The 21,416-nt window shown below is 39.6% G+C and overlaps 1 long non-coding RNA gene and 1 pseudogene across 1 annotated transcript in view; one reads left to right on the forward strand and one right to left on the reverse strand.

The window, feature by feature from the left end:
- The window catches only part of LOC132535272 (uncharacterized), a 115,737-nt gene extending 103,876 nt beyond the window's left edge, over positions 1 to 11,861 (forward strand). Inside the window, exon 3 of the long non-coding RNA XR_009547043.1 lies at positions 11,608 to 11,861. This is a non-coding gene — a long non-coding RNA (uncharacterized LOC132535272). The remainder of the gene's footprint in view (positions 1 to 11,607) is intronic.
- Positions 11,862 to 12,024: 163 nt separating this feature from the next.
- The window catches only part of LOC132535332 (large ribosomal subunit protein uL6-like), a 39,048-nt pseudogene continuing 29,656 nt past the window's right edge, over positions 12,025 to 21,416 (reverse strand).

Consider the following 21,416-nt stretch of genomic DNA (forward strand, 5'->3'; position numbering starts at 1 on the left):
TTATCTGTTAGGCAACTTGTTTGAAGTGTTGTTCGTGAGGATGGAGAAACTACTATTTGAGGCATCAGCTGTGATTTTAACATGAAACTATCTGTATGCCAGGTGTCCTCATACATACAATGCAAATCTGTCGACAAACATTGCACTTGGGACATCCAGGTCAGTGCTTAGTAACTACATAGCATCAGAGTTACTGGCTGTTGTGGCATCTCATCAGAACATATCAGTCTGTAGTATGCCATAGAAAATATGCTAAAGGGAGTTGGGTGGTAGCACAGCAGGTTAAGCGCATGGACCGGCGTAAGGATCCCGGTTCAAGCCCCCGGCTCCCCACCTGCAGGGAGTCGCTTCACAGGCAGTGAAGTAGGTCTGCAGGTGTCTTTCTTTCACCCTCTCTTCCATTTCTCTCTGTCCTATCCAAAAACGATGACAACAATAATAACTAGAACAATAAAACAACAAGAGCAACAAAAGGGAATAAATACATGTTTAAAAAAAGACTTCAAAAAAAAGAAAATATGCTAGCACTCTTGAATTTTTTTTTTTTTTTTTGCCATCAGGGATATCATTGAGGTTTAGTGACAGCAAGTCTACTCCTCCTGGTGACCATTTCTTCCATTTTTTTTCTCTTTTTTTTTTTTTTTGACATAACAGGGAGAAATTGAGAGGGGGAGGGAGATGGGGGAGAAAGATAGACACCTGAAGACCTGCTTCAGCACACATGAAGCTCCCCCCTGTAGGTGGGAGTTGGGGCTTGAACCCCGGTCCTTAGGCATGGTGATATGTGAGCTTAACCAGGTGCGCCACTGCCAGCCCCACACTTTTGAGAAACTTAACCACACACTGAGGAGAGATTCATGCAAATTAGACTAAGGTGAAAAATATTGTTACCTATTGCTTTTTGTTTGTTTTCTTTTTACTAGTTATTTAACAGTGTTAAATTCCCTAAGATTTTTTCCTCTCACACCCAACATGGTGTATAAGTCACCAGAACCTCTACCAGAATTCTCTACCCCCTCACACTCACACTCATAACCACTGCAGTTCTCAGAAAATCCAAAGAGACAGTTAGGTTGCCAGATCATTTGCTTTAGGCTCCTATAACTGCCCTCTTCAAACACACTGCAGGTAGCACAGACTGGCCTCATGTTAACATCTAGCGAGTCAAGGGACTTGGGTGGAATTTACGGTCTCCACAGAAATATTGTCTAGAGGAGTAAGCCTGGGTCTCTTATACTGTTGATGGGAAGGCAGACTGGTACAGCGCCTGTGGAAAACAGTATGGGGAGACCTTACACAAATGAAAATGGTAATACCGTATAATCCATAATCCAACAATACTATTTATAGGCACTTACCCAGCGGTCTTGAAAACACTAATTCAAAGGGACATGTGCACTCCTATGTTCTTAACTGTGTTAGTTACAATTGTCAAGGAGTGGAAGCAACCTAAATGCCTATCTACAGGTGACTGGATAAAGAAGTCACAGGGCATAGATTCACTGGAATACTATGCTGCAGTGATACATGATTGTACTGTGCCGTTTGGGGTAAAATGGATGAAACTGGAGATGATTATGCTTAGTTAATTAAGCAAAGAGATGAAAGACAACTACTGGATGGTTTCACTCATTTGTGGAATATGAAACATTGGAACATATGAACTTAATCAAAGACATTAAAAAGGAGTAACCAGACTATCCTTAAGACTTTATGAGAACTGTGGTGGTGATCATGGGGGAAGGGGACAGCACAGAAATTTGGTGGTGACTGTGGGATGAAACTCTACACCTACAATACTATAATCTACACCTATAATACTATACCTACAATACTATGATCTATACCTACAATACTATAACCTACACCTACAATACTATACCTACACCTACAATACTATACCTACACCTACAATACTATACCTACACCTACAATACTATAATATACACCTAAAATACTATAATCTGCACCTACAATACTATACACCTACAATACTATAATCTGCACCTACAATACTATAATCTACACCTACAATACTATACCTACACCTACAATACTACACCTACACCTACAATACTATACACCTACAATATTATAATCTATACCTACAATACTATACCTACACCTACAATTCTGTACACCTACAATACTATAATCTGCACCTACAATACTATACCTACACCTACAATACTACACCTACACCTACAATACTATACACCTACAATACTATAATCTGCACCTACAATACTACACCTACAATACTTACTATACACCTACAATACTATAATCTACACCTACAATACTATACACCTACAATACTATAATCTATACCTACAATACTATACACCTACAATACTATAATCTGCACCTACAATACTATACCTACACCTACAATACTATACCTACACCTACAATACTATACACCTACAATACTATAATCTATACCTACAATACTATACCTGCACCTACAATACTATAATCTACACCTACAATACTATAATCTGCACCTACAATACTATACCTACACCTACAATACTATATCTACACCTACAATACTATACACCTACAATACTATAATCTGCACCTAAAATACTACACCTACAATACTTACTATACACCTACAATACTATAATCTACACCTACAATACTATACACCTACAATACTATAATCTATACCTACAATACTATACACCTACAATACTATAATCTGCACCTACAATACTATACCTACACCTATAATACTATACCTACACCTACAATACTATACCTACACCTATAATACTATAATATACACCTACAATACTATAATATATACCTACTATACCTACAATACTATACACCTACAATACTATAATCTGCACCTACAATACTACACCTACACCTACACCTACAATACTATAATCTACACCTACAATACTATACACCTACAATATTATAATCTGCACCTACAATACTACACCTACACCTACAATACTATACACCTACAATACTATAATCTATACCTACAATACTATACCTACACCTACAATACTATAATCTGCACCTACAATACTATAATCTACACCTACAATACTATACCTACACCTACAATACTATACCTACACCTACAATACTATAATATACACCTACAATACTATACACCTACAATACTACACCTACAATACTATAATCTATACCTACAATACTATACCTACACCTACAATACTACACCTACAATACTATACACCTACACCTACAATACTATAATCTACACCTACAATACTATACACCTACAATACTACACCTATAATACTATAATCTTTTATACTATTAATAATTTATGGTTAAAATCCTGTTAAAGTTTACAAAGTTTACAAAGCCTTGTGATCAGAAGATAGTTCACGTGGTAGAGTGTATGCCTTGCCAGTTTGCACACTGGCACCAACATCAAGAGAAGCATAGACAGTATAAGGGGGTTTTCTGTGCATTGTAAAATGGTGTGATTTTTTATTGTTTTTTAATTTCTTTATTGGGTTAATGTTTTATAGTCAACAGTAAATACAAAAGTTTGTACATGCATAACATTTCTCAGTTTTCCACATAACAATATAACCCCCACTAGGTCCTTTGTCATCCTTTTCCAGGACCTATACTCTTCCCTCCCACCCACACCTGAGTCTTTTTACTTTGGTGCAATACACCAACTACAGTTCAGGTTCTACTTAGATTTATCTTCTGGTTTTGTTTTTCAACTTCTGCCTGTGAGTGATATCATCCCATATTCATCCTTCTGTTTCTGACTTACTTCACTTAATATGGTTTCTTCAAGCTCCATCCAAGATGGGCTGAAAAAAATGAAGTCACCATTTTTTACAGCTGAGTAGTATTCCATTGTGTATCTAGACCACAACTTGCTCAGCCACTCACCTGTTGTTGGACACCTGGGTTGCTTCCAGGTTTTGGATATTGCAAATTATGCTGCTACAAACATAGGTATACACAACTTTTTTTGGATGGTTGTGTTGGATACCTTAGGATATATCCCCAGGAGAATAATTGCAGGTTAATAGGGTAGGTTCACTTCTAGCCTTCTGAGAGTTCTCCAGACTGCTCTCCAGAGAGGCTGGACCAATTTACATTCCCACCAGTAGTGCATGTGGATTCCTTTGACACAACAACCTCTCCAGCATTTATTGCTGCTACCTTTTCCCTTTTTTTAAATTTCTTTATTGGGGAATTAATGTTTTATATTCAACAGTAAATACAATAATTTGTACATGCATAACATTTCCCAGTTTTCCATATAACAATACAATCCCCACTACAGTCCTCTGTCACCCTTCTTGGATCTGTATTCTCCCCCCCACCCACCCCCACCCCAGAGTCTTTTACTTTGGTGCAATATGCCAATTCCAGTTCAGGTTCTACTTGTGTTTTCCTTTCTGATCTTGTTTTACAACTTCGGCCTGAGAGTGAGATCATCCCATATTCATCCTTCTGTTTCTGACTTATTTCACTTAAAATGACTTTTTCAAGGTCTATGCAAGATCTGCTGAAAATGGTGAAGCCACTATTTTTCACAGATGAATAGTATTCATATATATATACCACAGCTTGCTCAGCCACTCATCTGTTGTTGGACACCTGGGTTGCTTCCAGGTTTTGGCTATTACAAATTGTGCTGCCAAGAACATGTGTACACAGATCTGTTTGGATGGGTGTTTTGGGTTCCTTAGGTTATATCCCCAGGAGAGGAATTGCAGAATCATAAGGTAGGTCCATTTCTAGCCTTCTGAGAGTTCTCTAGACTGGTCTCCACAGAGTTTTGGCCACTTTACATTCCCACCAGCAGTGTAGGAAGGTTCCTTTGACCCCACAACCTCTCCAGCATTTGCTGCTGGTATGTTTTCTGATGTATGACATACTCACAGGAGTGAAGTGATATCTCATTGTTGTCTTTATTTGCATTTCTCTGATAATCAGAGACTTGAAGCATTTTATCATGTGTTTCTCGGCCTTTTGGATCTCTTCTGTGGTGAATATTCTGTCTATGTCCTCCCCTCATTTTCGGATGGGGTTATTTATTGTCTGTTGTTGAGATTTGCAAGTTCTTTATATATTCTGGTTATTAGCCTCTTTCTGATGTATGGCATGTAAAGATCTTATCCCATTCAGTGAGGGGTCTCTTGGTTTAAGTAGTAGTTTCTTTAGCTGTGCAGAATCTTTTTAATTTGATGTAGTCCCATAGGTTTATGCTTGCCTTAGTCTTCTTTGTAATTGGATTTGTTTCATTGAAGATATCTTTAAGATTTAAGCAGAAAAGAGTTCTGCCAATATTTTCCTCTATGTATCTGATAGTTTGTGGTCTAACATCCAAGTCCTTGATCCACTTGGAATTTACTTTTGTATTTGGTGAAATATAGTGGTTCACTTTCATTCTTCTGCATGGTTCAACCCATTTTTCCCAACATCATTTGTTGAAGAGAAGCGTCTCTCTCCCCATTTAATAGTCTGGGCACATTTGTCAAACATTAGATGTCCATAGGTGTGCGGGCTTACTTCTGGGCTCTCAATTCTATTCCACTGGTCTCTCTCCCACGTTGTTGAGTAAGCAGCAGCCCAGGATGGCTCCGGTTGAGTTCTCTCCAACCCAGAGAGTATGCGCCCAGGAAGAAACACTCTCATGCTAGACCGGCACTCTCACACCCCAAGGATCCTAAGCTCCGGGCTCAATTCAGCTTCTCTGCCAAGCCAGGCAGCACTGCTGGGCCCTGTGAGTTTCTAAACAAGTCCTGTTTATCGTCTGTGAGTTCTGAGGGAATTAGTCACCATGTTCTTATCTGGAGAGCAATGTGGAAAGACTCCCACTATACAGGCCCAATGCTAGGCCAACAAGGTGTAGATCTTCTCCTGAGTTTCCTGGTCAGCTTTCTGTCCCCCAGTGTCAGCACAGGGCCTCCTCCCTGCTGTTCCAGCCTCCGAGGGCAGCAGCAATGGAGACTCACAGTTGCATTTGTTGAGTTTTAGGGGAGTCCTCTCCTTCCTTCAGCAGTGTTTTTGTTGGTAAAAGAAAACTGCCTCAACCATTTAACTGCGGGACTGTTACCACCCACTCAATCTCTCCTTAAGCTCCTCTCTGCCCACAAGCCACACGTGTTTGTACTTACCTGTGATTTCTTGGATTCCTGAAGTCATTCTAGTCCTGTCTTGTTGTAGTCCCATGTGATCTCCTTTGGTTGGTATTCCTTGTTGACCCGGGAAGGAGAGAAGAGAAACACAGCTGTTGCTGCTCCGTAGCCCTGCCTCCAGAAGTGCTTCAAAAATGGTGTTTTGATCTCTCTTTTATCTCTGTCTCTCTCACTCCCATTTTGTCTATGTGAAAGAAAAAGCAATTTTGACCTGTAGCAGTGGAATCATACATGTGAAGAACACACACACACAGTCTCATTACCTTTTATTGTCCCTCATAAGTTGCTAAACATATTCTCCTCACTTTTGAATGAGAAACACTTTTGGTTCTAGCTACATATGGCAACAGCAATTGAACTCAGAACATTTTGTATGTAAGTCCTCTGCCCAAGCACTTTGCTAGCTCTCTGGCCCAGCCTAGATGTATTCTAATGGCCTGTTGACAACAGAATTGACTTATGGGTTGCATACCCATATGAATGACCATAATAGCTTCCTCCATGATCAGTGTACTTCTCATAAATTTCTAAATTTAACAATAACATTGGGCTTCCCTTATTACTAAGTGTTCGAGAGTATATTTTTTGAGAACTTGAACATTATGTCTATTGTATATATTCTGACAAATCTATACAAATGAGAGAGAAAAAAAGAAAATCCTAAAGGGAATATGTTTGCATTAGTGAGAATGACATCTCTTCATCTCTAGAAAACTGATGGGAACAGGTCAAATGATTCACAGGTTTCCAATAGCACAATGATTCAATGCTCTTTTTTTTTATATAAAGTAACTCAATTAAAGGAATAAATATTACCATGAATATTTACATAATACATGGTCTCAAAAGCTCAAAGATTTCTAACCTAGTAGATAAGTGTAAATGTAATTAAATATAAATAGAACATATTCACTTAAAAGCCACTTTTGAGAACATACATTTTGCTAGGTGTGGTATGGTAACCCTTTTGATCAGAAAATTTGTGAAATATTTTAACAGAAAGGGAAGATTCTCTCAAAAGAGATAATAGAAGTCTGTGAATAGAATGGACATTGGAGTTAGTGTCTTAAAATACATGAAAAAATGACATTATTTAGTTAGAGGACATCGGAGGGACACATTGAAGGCTGGCAGATATTTTTTACTTTTTTCTAAAATGACATGTTTACCTGCTTCTTCTGTGTTATGCAATACTGTTAGGAACAATTACTATTATGACAAATCATTTTGTTTCTATAAAATGCTTGAATTAGACTCAAAACTGCATTCCTAAAAAGCTGTATGATTTGCTATCAATATGAAAATTTCATGTGCACCATATTTTATGTCTCTGGATCACTATAAAATTGTAAAATATCTGAAAACTAGTTTTCTTTAATTTTGCAGTTTAAAAATTCTAATAAGTTCACCAAAGTGAGTACAAATAATTGCACCATTATAAACAAAATGCCCAAACTTTCCCAGCCTCATTATTAGCTGAATTGTTTGTATCATCCAGAAACTACTTCCACATCAACAGGAAAGTGTGGCCACCCTTCTTTAAGCAGAGCAGCAGAAATGTTTTCTTACCCACTTACTATCACTGTTCTGCCTTCTCATTTCATATTAACATCAGTCTTCACATAACCTCCTGATCCTTCTTGTACTCCTGAGAGCAGCTGCTTGGAGCCAATCTCTCCCCTCACTGAAAACTCCTTAAGCATCTTTTGGTCTAATTGGTTAGTTGTTGAGATTATTAATTATATCCAGGAAGAAAGGGATGTAATTTAGAAGATAATGCATCTCTGTGGGTTGATGAGTGTCACAAAAGTCACCCATGCAGAATGAGTCATTTCGGGGGGTCTCCTTCTCCAGCAGGGTGGCCTCCAGGGGAAGGGTAACGGGCTGGTTCTTTCTCGCTCACGACAGGGGTGACACGAAGTAAAAGACACCAGGGGACTCTTAGCGTGAATCTAGACTCTGAGTCCTTAGAATCCCAGAATCCTAGAGTCTGTTTATTAGCAAAGTGGACATGAGTTAAATAGAAAAACAATGAAGTTAATTATTGTTGAAATATGACAGAAATTACAGGTTTCTTAACAGTCAGCATGCCCCTAAGGTAGGGGGTTGGTATGACAGGAATTGATGAGATACTAGACAGTTATTCTCCATAACACAAGCAACTTAATTATCCAAAGGTATTTGGGAGAAGCATAGGGGCTAAACCCGTAGGGTGAGACAGAAAGAAGATGGATATCAAAAAGCCATATAGTATGGAATTTCTCTTGTCTGGGGTCTGAGCTGTGTGATGAAGTGTGTGATAAGGTGTGTTCTTCTGTGATCAGAAGGTAACTGAATAAGTGAATCTGCAGCCATGTGGCCTGTGGTTAATGGAGGGAAGTACTGGGTTATCTGTGGGCCTGAGAGTCAAGAAGGAAAGAACTAAGTCTGAGTTTCCCCCTTATGCTCACCTCGGTTGAGAGAGACTTACCAAGAGGTTATCTTCTCAGACCTCCATCCAAAGATGGGGGTGGTTCTCCCTAAGCTCTATCAGGCTTACACATGTTCCCAACAGAGTCAGACACAGGAAGTTTCTCTGTTGGCTACAGTATCCTGGGCCAGCCATAATGAGTCTCTGTTATTGGGATGGTATTTGTGTTACATGAAAGTTATGGGAGAAGCCTGCACACCCTCATTCACTTCTGCATGTTCATAAGAAAGGTTTCTTGGAGAACTGCTGATGCTACAGCTTCCTGCCTGGTGCACAAGTCAATAAGACATTTCATTGCAAGAGGTACATATGGCTTGACGGAAAACAAAGCCTGTATGTGGGTCTGAGCTTTCACAAGGGATCTAGGGAACAGATAGTATACTCTTACTTGTAGTTCTCATTGCTTAAGTAGAATTGGCAACTTCATTGAATACATAAAATACTCAAATGGATATTCTATTTTTTTTGCCTCCAGGGTTATTGCTGGGTATCAGTGCCTGCACCATGAATCCACTGCTCCTGGAGGGAATTTTTTACCCTTTTGTTGGCCTTGTTGTTTATCGTTGTTGTTATTATTATTGTTGTTGTTGCTGGATAGGACAGAGAAAACTCAAGAGAGGAAGGGAGGACAGAGGGGAAAGAAATATAGACACTTGCAGACTTGCTTCACCACTTATGAAGCGGACCCCCCACACACAGGTTGGGAGCTGGGGTTCAAACAGGGATCTTTGTTCCAGTCCTTGTGCTTTGCGCCATATGCGCTTAGTTAGATGGATATTCTAAGAGGCACTAATAGTTAATGTAAAGTGAAAAATACAGGGACATAATAATAGACGTTTATCAAACAGAGAGCTAGGTAGCTGTAATTGAATATATTGAGCAAGAGAATTGGGGAGTGATAGGTACAAAAATAATGAAGGATATATTTAATTCTAGATCTCAGATATGCTCATTTGATATAAAGGTCATCAATCAAAACTGAAAAAAATATTACATCAGATTCCAAATAGTGTTAGAATTGACTATAGTAAAATAGTTTTTGCCATAAGGCTGGCTTCAGTACATTGAAATGAAGAAAATAAAAACGTGTCCCAGATTGCTAATAGGTCAAACTACTTGCCTCCAGGGATCAGAATCAAATATTGAGGAAGAGAGATGAAATTAACAAAGAATAAAACAGACCACACAGACATGTATGTCTATAATTAATACCATTTATGGAAGTTTTTGTTATTTTATTTACAGAGATCCTATATAATAAAATCTATCCTACCTTTAGAAAAAAATGAAGTTATGAAGATTCTCAGTGGAAGTATTTTTGAGCAAATATACTTTTAAAACCACTTTATGCTCCTTTAATTTTTACTCAGTAAGATGCACGATCCTCCTTGTTTAGATTATCAGGACAACTGTGTATACCCATGTCACTGAGGCCTAAGCAGGAGATTGCTTTGTCACCTTATAGAATTTCTTCACATGCCTTCCTATTCAACTTCCATTTAAATGTGGTGACTGCTTTCTGGTTACCACTAAGGAAGTGGGTTGTGCAGTTCTTGAGTTCTTATAAGAGAAGACCCTTAATTTGTAGTTTTCTCACTTGTTTCACTCTGATCCAGGCAGACTGCCACATTGGTCATTCATTTCCTTTTTTCCATTTATCCAGTCATTCCCCAAACCATTTTCTATATAGCTTCCTTTACTCATTGTATTTACATGGCCATAACTATGAGTTCTTGATGAAAGTAGTCTAAAAGAAGGAAGAACCACATTTTACAACTTAATTTTAGAGTAATGTGGAGAGTGGAGAGTTCACAAGGGCTTGGAAGAAATTGACATCGGTCACCTCTGCCCACACACAGCAGATCTATGACAACCATCATAAAACAATAGCTTTATGGTATGGATTCAAAACATAGATGAGAGCACAGAAAACACCGGTCCAGGTGGTGGCCCACCTGATTAAGTGCACACACCATAGTGCACAAGGACCAGGGTTCATGCCCTTGGTCCCCACCTGCAGGGGGGAAGCTTCACTAATGGTGAAGTAGGGCTAAAGGCATCTCTCTGTCTGTCTCCCTCTCTATTTCCCTCTCCCCTCTCAATTTCTCTCTGTTTCTATCCAATAATAAATAAATTGAAACAACATATTTTTAAAGAGAACACAGAAAATATCTGGAAGAATAAGCTTTCTCTTTCTGACCTGATATTGCTTTTTCTAGGTGATCTCATGAAAGGGGTAAATATGTCATGCCCATATGGAAACTTAATGGCAGGCCATTTGTGATGATGAAAGCATCTTCCTTTTTGTTTTGCCTTCAAGTAAATGAAGGATTCTAAATGTCCTCTCTACCATGGCCATCATGTCAGCAGTATCATGAGACCTGGACAGTCATCTCAGTGACTCCTTTTCCTTTAAATGTGGAAACACAGGACAAACGAGTGACATTCCCTACATCTTGAGCACAGAGATGAAACTAGAGTAAACATGATGAACTACAGGTGATTTTTGTCAATTGACTGGAAGGGGTGACTTATATTGTTATCCGCAGAAGCAAACAGGGATAAAAAGTAGGCAGGTGGGGCTGGGTAGGGAATGTCCCTATAGAGTGTACATGATACTATCTAGGCTCAAGTCCTTCATCCCCACCTGCAGGGAGAAAGTTTCATGAGCAGTGGAGTAGTATTGTAGATGTCTCTCCTCTCTGTCTCTCATCCTGTATCAAAGTGAAAGAGAAAGGGAAAAAATAGCTGCTTGAAATGGTAGGGTCATGTCGGTACTAAGTCCCAGTGATCACCCTGGTGACAAAAGGAAGAAAAGAAAGAAGGATGGGGGAGAGGAGAAGGAGGAAGGTAAGGAAAAGAAAAGGAAGACAGGCAAGTGGACTGATCTGAGATTCAAGGACTCAAGGAAGAATTCATTTTTGCAAAGAGCAACAGCACCCGGGCTGACCCACTCTTGTTATTCCCTAGGCTCTAGGCAGAGATGCTGTCTCCTGTCCTGGAGAAAGAACCCCCTTATCCACACTTCAGGGACCTGACCAAGATACCAGGACTCAAATGCACCCTCCTCAAGTGTAAAGGAAGATGAAAGGCAGCAAAACGAGTAAGTGACCAAACTCTGATAACTATTATTAGGTTAGAACTATTCTTCAGCTATGATTGTTACCACCCTTGCAAGGAAATGTGATGTGAAATAGTTGTTTCTTTCTTTCTTTCTTTCTTTCTTCCTTTCTTTCTTTCTTTCTTTCTTTCTTTCTTTCTTTCTTTCTTTCTTTCTTTCTTAAGGAAAAGTTCCAAACCAGTAATGGCTTTCATTGCATCTTTTAAGAGATCACAAGTAGGTCTGATGTGTCATCCCATTATTTTGAGGCTTGTGTGGCTGGAAAACTTAGAGATCATTCATCAGCCTGCTGAACTGTTCCTTTTTCAGAAACATAGATGCCATCCAAAAATTTCCAGATATCTTTGTTTTTAACAGTTGTAGCTTGCTGAATCAATGCAGCTGAATTTGATACAAGTTCGATGTCATTCCCTTCAAGAAGTAATTCATCTTTCTGGGCTTGAGATACCAAGCATGCAACACCTGACCTCATTCAAACCCTGCATATATATTTTTCGCCCAAGAAATTTCTAATTTCAACAAGAGATCCATTTTCTTGAATAACAATGTTGGTAGGGAAGTGAGCACACGTAGACCTCATTTTGTACTGGAAGCACAATGTAAACAGCCTTGATTATGTTCTGTACGTGGCTGCAGATGGTGTGAACAGCAGCCAGCACCTTTCTATTTCCCCACCATTTGTCAACTCGGAGCCACTTCTTTTTCTTTCAGGGGAGACTGATCTCTACGTTGATGTGGTTGATGTTCCTCTGCAGGGTGCCTCTGGGGCCCTTCACTATGACTGTGCTGCCCTTCAGAGAGATGTGGCCATTCTCTGGAATGTCAATGGTCTGGTTGCTTATAATAGTCTTTATTCTCACAGTAGATGCTTCAAAAGCAAGCTAGTTGTTTCTATAACCTTTTTGTTCTGAACATGTACTACATTATCTACAGTGAAACTAGTAATTATTCTATATAAGTATGCATACAAATATGAACATGTATATGTGTATACTCCTTTACTTGTTTTTTATTTTCTATATTTATTTGTTTTCCCTTTTGTTGCCCTTGTTTATTATTGTTGTAGTTATTATTGTTGTTATTGATGTTGTTGTTGTTGGATAGGACAGAGAGAAATGGAGAGAGGAGGGGAAGACAGGGGAAGAGAAAGATAAACACCTGCAGACCTGCTTCACTGCTTGTGAAGTGACTCCCCTGTAGGTGGGGATCCTTACGCCGGTCCTTGCGTTTTGCGCTACGTGCTCTTAACCCACTGCACTACCATCCGACTCCCCTTCATACTTGTATAAGAAGAAAGTAGATATCGAAGCCAGAAGATGGTGGACTGAGAAGCTGCTAGTGGCTTGAGCTCTGATCACATCTTCTGGAAACGGTAGGATTTTCTGCCTTTAGTAGGCCACTCAATAAGGGGTCTTAGCGGTGACACCAAGGAGGTGACTATAACTTAATTTGGGTCAAGAATTAGAGTAGAGGTGGCGCAGACTAGCGGGTGGGCTGCTCCAGACTTCCCAGGCGCCGGCGGGCAAGGCGGGTGCGCAGCACTCTCCTCAGCCCAGGAAGGCGGCTCCTCCGCCAGTTGCAGAGCGCTGCTGGGCGGCCAGCAGAGGACCAGGAGGGAACTCTGTAGCTCGGGGCCTTTCTCTTGGGAGTCTCTGGGGACCACTGCGACCCAGAGGGCGGATCCGAGGACATCCTTGAGTACAGCTCTCATTGGATCAAAAGGACTTGGAGCTAGTTTTCATTTTTGAGAAATCCTTTAAAAAAGCTTCAGGGGGGGGGGGTTCCCAGAAGATGGCAGACTGAGAAGCTGCTAGTGGCTGAGTTCTGACCACATCTCCTGGAAACAGTAGGATTTTCTGCCTTTAGCAGGCCAGCCAATAAGGGGTCCTAGCGGTGACAACAAGGAGGTGACTATAACTTAATTTGGGTTAAGAATTAGAGTAGGGAAAAAAGGGGGAAAATTTTTTTTTCTTCCTTTTAATTTTCAAGCATACCTCCTTCCCGGCCCCCCCACCCCCCATAACCAGTCCCTGGGGACCAGCTGCTAGCAGGGGAGGGGAGCTCCTTTTCTTTACCAAATTCCTGCCCCACCAGGGAGTATCATTTATTCTAAGTCTATACCCTTCTGAAACCTCTGGCCTTTTTTCTTTCTAAGTAGCCAACCCCGCAAACCTCACCCCGCATAGCTAATTAAATAATTAAAAGTAAATACAAAAAAAAACCCTTTCATTTCACTGCCCTTTTATGACTGTTCTTTTTCTTATCTTTGTCTTTTTTCTCTCTCTCTCTTTCTTTTTTTTCTTTTTCTCATTCTTGTCATCCCTTCTTCCTTAATCCTACAGCTTCCAAAGTCACAGCCCCCAGCCCCCACAACACAGTGTGCTTTTTTGAATTCACTGATACACATTTGGGAATTTCCTTTCACTGCTTTTTAATTACAGCTCTTTTTCTTATCTTTTCCCTTTTCTCTCTCATCCATCTCCCTCTCTCTCTCTCTCTCTCTCTCTTTTTCTTTTTAATCTTGTCATGCACTTCTTCCTTCTTCTTTGCCTTTCTGAATTAGTGAATTATTTTAGGGAAGAAATCCGACTCAGAGTGGACTCTCTATGTGTGTATCTCTGCTCTAGTTCCCTTTCCCCTCTTGTTACACCTAGAATATACAGTGGATAGTAGATTTGCATAACTGTCTATTCTTGCTATCCCTTCTTTCTTTTCTCTTTCTTCACTGGGATTTGGTTACTATTTTTTCACGGATTGGAGAAATTGTTTGGTTAACTGGTAGCGATTAAACTACTTCAATACTTGCTTCAGTTGCTACTGTAATTCCTGAAGTTGGTGAGTGCAATTATCATAAAGGTATTTAGTACAGTGTTATTTGTACTCAAGACAAAACAACTGAGGAACAACAGAGCATAAAAAAAAGAAACACATAAATCAAAAAAATGGGTAGATCAAAAACAAATAAAACTGCTAATCCAATGAATGAAGACAAGAGCCCAGAAGAAACTACAAATCAGCCAGAAGTAACCATAGATAAGAAAAGTATGCAAGCAATAATAAACTTATTTTTTTAAATTTTTTATTTAAGAAAGGATTAATGAACAAAAACATAAGGTAGGAGGGGTACAACTCCACACAATTCCCACCACCCAATCCCATAACCCACCCCCTCCCATGATAGCTTTCCCATTCTCTTGCCCTCTGGGAGCATGGACCCAGGGTCGTTGAGGGTTGCAGAAGGAGGAAGGTCTGGCTTCTGTAATTTCTTCCCCGATGAACATGGGCATTGACTGGTCGGTCCATACTCCCAGTCTGCCTCTCTCTTTCCCTAGTAAGGTGTGTCTCTGGGGAAGCTGAGCTCCAGGACACATTGGTGGGGTCTTCAATCCAGGGAAGCCTGGCCAGCATCCTGGTGGCATCATAAATCAGTAGTTAATTAATATGAGAGGGGGAAAATCAATTGTATGTCTCAAAGTTTCTCAAAACACAAACTGAATCCTTTTAATATATAGGCTGTGTATTTGTTATGTGGACTCTCTCAAAAGCCTAGACCAAGTAGATTAGAAGCATCCACTAGCACAGCTATATACAAGATACTGGATACTGTACAGCAAACCCTAACAAAAGGACTTTTCAAAGTTAACCCAATTAACAAATAATGTGATGATAACATTAACTATCGATTGTCTTTTTGAACCCTAAGACAGCAGGAACCTCACATCTCCACTATAGAGCCCCTACTTCCCCCAGTCCTGGAACCCTTGGATAGGGCCCACTTTCCCATATGTATCTCCCAATCCAAACCAAATAATATTGCATCCGCCGATCACAACCTAACCAACGCAACGATTGACACCTCAACATGCTTCACCTCAGACTGTGTCCCGAGACTTCACATGTGGAATGATAACCCTTCAGCTTCATTACTCGGGTGAGACCTTTCCTTTTATAGCACACTCTAATTTCATCTCAGGTAGTTCACTTTCTAACAAAGTCCCATAACCTAGATATACACCAGTTTCTGTGATAGAGAGCTTATGTGCACACGTATCCATAAACTACTGCAAAATATATACCTGAAAGCAGTAGTACACTAGAGTTTGCAGTGAGTACCTCCCTAACACTTCCTCTCCACTATTCCAAGCTTGGGATCCATGATTGCTCAACAAATTGTTCGGCTTCGTATAATAATAAACTTATTAATCACAGAAATGAAAACAACATTGGAGGAAAGGAATGACAGTATTAGGGAAACAACAGTTGAGACCCCCAAGGAAAATACTGATTATCTTGAGGCAATTAGAGAACTGAAAGCTGAAATAGCTGTGATGAAGAAAGAAGCTGAGGCAAGGGAAAGCAGACTAACAGAAGTAGAAAACAGAATTAGTCAGACAGAGGATGAGTTAGAGAAAATGAAGAAAGAAGTGAAAGAGCTTAAAAAGAGATTGAGAGACACTGAAAACAACAACAGAGACATATGGGATGATCTCAAAAGAAGTAACATTCGTATAATTGGCCTGCCAGAGGAAGAAAGAGAGGAAGGGGAAGCAAACATTCTAGAGGAAATAATAGAAGAAAACTTCTCAGACCTGAATAACAGAAAGGACATCAAGATTCAAGAGGCCCAGAGAGTACCAAACAGAATCAACCCAGACCTGAAGACACCAAGACACATCATAGTCACAGTGAGAAGAAGTAAGGATAAAGAAAGGATCCTCAAGAGAGAAACAAAAAGTCACATACAAGGGAAAACCCATAAGATTATCTGCAGACTTCTCCACTCAAACTCTAAAAGCCAGCAGGGAATGGCAAGATATCTATTGAGCCCTGAATGAAAAAGGGTTTCAACCAAGGATAATATATCCTGCTAGACTTTCATTCAAACTAGATGGAGGGATCAAAACCTTCTTAGAAAAACAACAGTTAAAGTAGGCAACCATCATCAAGCCGGCCCTGAAAGAGGTTCTAAAAGACCTCTTATAAACAAGAACATCACTATAATACTTGTAATATATCAGAGCAAACAAATTTTTTTTTGAACAATGGCACTACAATACATTAAATCCATAATATCAATAAATGTCAATGGCTTAAACTCACCCATCAAAAGACACAGGGTAGGGGGATGGATCAGAAAACAACCCAACCATATGTTGCTTGCAAGAATCCCATCTGTCACAACAAGATAAACACAGACTTAAAGTGAAAGGATGGAAAACTATCATACAGGCTAACGGACCACAAAAAAGGGCAGGAACAGCCATTCTCATCTCAGACACAACATATTTTAAATTAAATAAAGTAATAAAAGATAGGCAAGGACATTACATAATGATTAGAGGATCAATCAGCCAAGAAGACTTAACAATTATTAACATCTATGCACCCAACAAAGGACCATCTAAATATGTTAAGCACCTACTGAAAGAATTTCAAAAATACATCATAGTAATACAATAATAGTGGGAGACTTCAATACCCCACTCTCACACTGACACAGATCAACAAAGCAGAAAACCAATAAAGATACAAGAGAATTGAATGAAGAGATTGACAGACTAGACCTCTTGGACATTTTCAGACTCCTCCACCCCAAAAAACTGGAATACACCTTCTTTTCAAATCCACATAACACATACTCAAGGATAGACCACATGTTAGGCCACAAAGACAGCATCAATAAATTCAAGAGCATTGAAATCATCCCAAGTATCTTCTCAGACCACAGTGGAGTAAAACTAACATTTAACAACAAACAGAAAATTATTAAAAACACAGAATTTGGAAACTAAACAACATGCTCCTTAAGAAACACTGGGTCAGAGACTCACTCAAGCAGGAAATTCAGAAGTTCCTGGAAACTAATGAAATAGAAGACACAACCTATCAAAATATTTGGGACACAGCTAAAGCAGTACTGAGAGGGAAACTTATAGCCATACAATCACATATTAAACACCAAAGAGAAGCTCAAATGAACGACCTTACTGCACACCTCAAGGACTTAGAGGAAGAGGAACAAAGGAACCCTAAAGCAACCAGAAGGACAGAAATCACTTAAGTTAGAGCAGAAATAAACAACATCGAAAATAAAAGAACCATACAAAAGATCAATGAAGCCAAATGTTGGTTCTTTGAAAGATTAAACAAAATTGACAAACCCCTAGCCAGACTCGCCAAACAAAAAAGAGAGAAGACTCAAATTAATAGAATTGTAAACGATGGAGGCGATATCACAACTGACACCACAGAAATCCAGAGAATCCTGCGAAACTTCTATAAAGAACTATATGCCACCAAGCTAGAGAATCTGGAAGAAATGGAACAATTCCTAGAAACATATGCCCTTCCAAAACTGAACCAAGAAGAACTACAAAATCTAAATGCACCAATCACAGACAAAGAAATTGAAACCGTTATTAAGAATCTCCCCAACAACAAAAGTCCTGGACCAGATGGCTTCACAAATGAATTCTACAAAACTTTCAGGGAACAGTTAATACCCATACTTCTTAAGCTATTCCATAAGATTGAAGAAACTGGAATACTCCCTTCCACCTTCTATGAAGCCAACATCACCCTGATACCAAAAGCTGATATGGACAGAACAAAAAAGGAAAACTACAGACCAATATCTCTGATGAACATAGATGCCAAAATATTAAACAAGATCTTGGCCAGCCGGATACAGCAACATATCAAAAAGATTGTTAATCACAACCAAGTGGGATTCATCCCAGGAATGCAAGGCTGGTTCAACATCCGTAAGTCAATCAATGTCATTCACCACATCAAGAAAAGCAAAGCCAAAAACCACATGGTTATCTCAATAGATGCAGAGAAAGCCTTTGACAAAATCCAACACCCATTCATCCTCAAAACTCTAGAAAAAATAGATGGGAAATAGATGGGAAATTCCTCAAGATAGTGGAGTCTATATATAGCAAACCTACAGCCAACATCATACTCAATGGATAGAAGCTGAAAGCATTTCCCCTCAGATCAGGAACTAGACAGGGCTGTCCACTGTCACCGTTACTCTTCAACATAGTATTGGAAGTTCTTGCCATAGCAATCAGGCAAGAGAAAGAAATCAAAGGAATTCAGATTGGAAGGTTAGAAGTCAAGCTCTCACTATTTGCAGATGATAGATAGTATACATACAAAAACCTAAAGAATCCAGCAGAAAAATACTGGACGTTATTAGGCAATATAGCAAGGTATCAGGCTACACAATCAATGTACAAAAATCAGTCGAATTTCTTTATGCAAACACTAAATCTGAAGAAGAAGACATCCAGAAATCACTCCCATTTACTGTTCCACCAAAATCAATCAAATACCTAGGTATAAAGTTGACCAAAGAAGTGAAAGACTTGTATGCTGAAAACTATGAGTCGCTACTCAAGGAAATAGAAACTGATACCAAGAAATGAAAAGATATCCCATGCTCATGGATTGGAAGAATAAATATCATAAAAATGAATATTCTCCCCAGAGCCATATACAAATTTAATGCAATACCCATCAAAGTTCCACCAAGCTTCTTTAAGAGAATAGAACAAACACTACAATCATTTATCTGGAACCTGAAAACACCTAGAATTGCCAAAACCATCTTGATGAAAAGAAACAGAAATGGAGGCATCACACTCCCAGACCTTAAACTATATTATAAATCCATCATCATCAAAACAACATGGTACTGGAACAGAAATAGGCACAGAGAACAGTGGAACAGAATTGAAAGCCCAGAAATAAATCCCCACACCTATGGACATCTAATCTTTGATAAGGGGGCCCAAAGGATTAAATGGAAAAAGGAGGCTCTCTTCAATAAATGGTGCTGGGAAAACTGGGTTGTAACATGCATAAGAATGAAATTGAACCACTTTATCTCACCAGAAATAAAAATCAACTCCAAATGGATCAAGGACCTAGATGTCAGACCAGAAACAATCAAATACTTAGAGGAAAACATTGGTAAAACACTTTCCCACCTATACCTCAAGGACATCTTTGATGAATAAAACCCAATTGCAAGGAAGACTAAAGCAGAAACAAACCAATGGGACTACATCAGATTGAAAAGCTTCTGCACATCCAAAGAAACTATTAAACAAACAGAGAGACCCCTCACAGAATGGGAGAATATCTTCACATGCCATACATCAGACAAGAAACTAATCACCAAAATATATAAAGAGCTCAGCAAACTTAGCACCAAAAAAGCAAATGACCCCATCCAAAAATGGGCAGAGAATATGAACAGAACATTCACTACAGAGGAGATCCAAAAGGATAACAAACATATGAAAAACTGCTCTAGGTCACTGATTGTCAGAGAAATGCAAATTAAGACAACACTAAGATACCACCTCACTCCTGTAAGAATGGCATACATCAAAAAGGACAGCAGCAACAAATGCTGGAGAGGATGTGGGGACAGAGGAGCCCTTTTAGATTGCTGGTGGGAATGTAAATTGGTACAGCCTCTGTGGATAGCAGTCTGGAAAACTCTCAGAAGGCTAGACATGGACCTTCCATATGATCCAGTAATTCCTCTCCTGGGGTTATACCCCAAGGACTCCATAACACCCAACCAAAAAGAGGTGTGTACTCCTATGTTCATAGCAGCACAATTCATAATAGCTAAAACCTGGAAGCAACCCAGGTGCCCAACAACAGATAAGTGGCTGAGAAAGCTGTGGTATATATACACAATGGAATACTATGCAGCTATTAAGAACAATGAACCCACCTTCTCTGACCCATCTTGGACAGAGCTAGAAGGAATTATGTTAAGTGAACTAAGTCAGAAAGATAAAGATGAGTATGGGATGATCCCACTCATCAACAGAAGTTGAGTAAGAAGATCTGAAAGGGAAACTAAAAGCAGGACCCGATCAAATTGTAAGTAGGGCACAAAGTAAAAACCCTGTGGTGAGGGCTAGACATGCAGCTTCCTGGGCCTGTGGGGGGTGGGAGTGGGTGGGAGGGATGGGTCACAGTCTTTTGGTGGTGGGAATGGTGTTTATTTACACTCCTAGCAAAATGTAGACATATAAATCAGTAGTTAATTATTTGAGAGGGGGAAAATCAATTGTATGTCTCAACGTTTCTTAAAACACAAACTGAATCTTTTTAACATATAGGCTGTGTATTTGATATGCGGACTCTCTCAAAAGCCTAGACCAAGTAGATTAGAAGCATCCAATAGCACAGCTATATACAAGATACTGGGTACTGTACAGCAAACCCTAACAAAAGGACTTTTCAAAGTTAACCCACTTACCAAATTATGTGATGATAACATTAACTATCAATTGTCTTTTTGAACCCTAAGACAGCAGGAACCTCACATCTCCACTATAGAGCCCCTACTTCCCCCAGTCCTGGAACCCTTGGATAGGGCCCACTTTCCCATATGCATCTCCCAATCCATACCAAATGATATTGCATCCGCCGATCACAACCTAACCAACGCAACGATTGCCACCTCAACATGCTTCACTTCAGACTGTGTCCAGAGACTTCACATGTGGAATGACAACCCTTCAGCTTCATTACTCGGGTTCCAGATGCCACCAGGATGCTGGCCAGGCTTCCCTGGATTGAAGACCCCACCAATGTGTCCTGGAGCTCAGCTTCCCCAGAG

Source organism: Erinaceus europaeus, chromosome 21, assembly GCF_950295315.1.
Source record: "Erinaceus europaeus chromosome 21, mEriEur2.1, whole genome shotgun sequence".
Taxonomy (NCBI): domain Eukaryota; kingdom Metazoa; phylum Chordata; class Mammalia; order Eulipotyphla; family Erinaceidae; genus Erinaceus; species Erinaceus europaeus.